The sequence below is a fragment of the Procambarus clarkii genome, chromosome 8, assembly GCF_040958095.1.
Source record: "Procambarus clarkii isolate CNS0578487 chromosome 8, FALCON_Pclarkii_2.0, whole genome shotgun sequence".
In the NCBI taxonomy this organism is placed as follows: domain Eukaryota; kingdom Metazoa; phylum Arthropoda; class Malacostraca; order Decapoda; family Cambaridae; genus Procambarus; species Procambarus clarkii.
The window spans coordinates 37,951,069-37,953,157 of NC_091157.1; positions in this window are offsets into that span (position 1 = coordinate 37,951,069).

Here is a 2,089-nt window from a genome sequence, read left to right on the forward strand (position 1 = left end):
GTCACCTCTTGGGTGGCTTAATCTTTATCAATCAATCAATGTCCTCATCACAATCGACTTGAGAATGGTCCAGGACGGACCGAAACGTCGTCGTCCCTTCCATTTCTAGTGTGTGGTCTGGTCAACATACTTCAGCCACGTTATTGTGACTCATCGCCTGAATATATATAAATGATTTAGATTCAGGTTTGAGTAGCAACATTTGCAAATTTGCTGATGATACGAAAATCGGTAGGGAAATTAATTCGGAGGACTCACTATCACTTCAAGTTGATCTAGATAGGGTTTTTAAATGGTCGAAGGATTGGCAGATGCAGTTTAATGCTGATAAATGTAAAGTTCTGAGGTTAGGTAATGATGATAGGGTTACAAGATACGAGCTAGGTGGTGTTGAGATTGCGAAGTCGAATTGAACATAAGAACATAAGAACAAAGGTAACTGCAGAAGGCCTATTGGCCCATACGAGGCAGCTCCTATTCTATAACCACCCAATCCCACTCATATACTTGTCCAACCCGTGCTTGAAACAATCGAGGGACCCCACCTCCACAATGTTACGCGGCAATTGGTTCCACAAATCAACAACCCTGTTACTGAACCAGTATTAACTCTTCGCCTTTCCAGTGAATGCAACTTAAGCTTTGTTAATCTTTCTTCATATGAAAGATTTCTAATTTGGGGAATTAACTTAGTCATCCTACGCTGGACACGTTCAAGTGAATTTATATCCATTCTATAATATGGCGACCAAAACTGAACTGCATAATCTAAATGGGGCCTAACTAGAGCAAGATATAGCTTGAGAACCACACCAGGTGTCTTGTTACTAACGCTGCGATTAATAAATCCAAGTGTCCGATTTGCCTTATTACGAACATTTATGCATTGATCCTTTTGTTTTAAATTCTTACTAATCATAACTCCCAGATCCCTTTCGCAATCCGACTTCGCAATCTCAACACCATCTAGCTCGTATCTTGTAACTCTATCATCATTACCTAACCTCAGAACTTTACATTTATCAGCATTAAACTGCATCTGCCAATCCTTTGACCATTTCAAAACCCTATCTAGATCAACTTGAAGTGATAGTGAGTCCTCCTCCGAATTAATTTCCCTACCGATTTTCGTATCATCGGCAAATTTGCAAATGTTGCTACTCAAACCTGAATCTAAATCATTTATATATATTATAAACAACAGAGGTCCCAGGACAAAGCCTTGAGGCACTCCGCTTACAACATTTTCCCACTCTGACTTGATTCCATTTATACTAACTCTCTGTTTCCTTTGGTATAGCCATGCCCTAATCCAGCTTAATATAGCACCCCCAATACCATGAGACTCTATCTTTTTAATCAGTCTTTCATGTGGCACTGTATCAAAAGCTTTGCTAAAGTCAAGGTATACAACATCGCAATCCTTACCACTATCAACTGCCTCAACAATGCTAGAATAAAAAGTTAACAAATTTGTTAAACATGAACGGCCATTTATAAAACCATGTTGAGACTCAATTATTAATTTATGTTTTTCAAGATGAAGACGAATTTTATTTGCTATTATAGATTCGAGTAACTTTCCCACAATAGACGTTAGGCTAATTGGTCGATAGTTAGACGCAAGTGATCTATCTCCTTTCTTAAAAACTGGTATCACATTAGCAACTTTCCAAAACTCTGGCACTCTGCCTGACTCTATTGATTTATTAAATATGGTTGACAGTGGGTCACAAAGCTCCTCTTTGCATTCTTTAAGCACCCTGGCAAACACTTCATCCGGCCCTGGGGATTTGTTTGGTTTGAGTTTTACTATTTGTTTAAGAACATCCTCCCTGGTAACTGCTAAACTCGTCAACCTGTCCTCGTCCCCACCCACATAGACTTGTTCAGCTGAAGGCATATTGTTAAGTTCCTCTTTAGTAAATACAGATACAAAATATTTATTAAAAATACTACTCATCTCTTCATCACTATCTGTTATTTGACCTGTATCAGTTTTTAATGGACCTATCCTTTCCCTAGTCTTAGTACGATATAACTGAAAAAACCCTTTAGGATTTGTCTTTGCTTGCCCTGCTATGCGAAC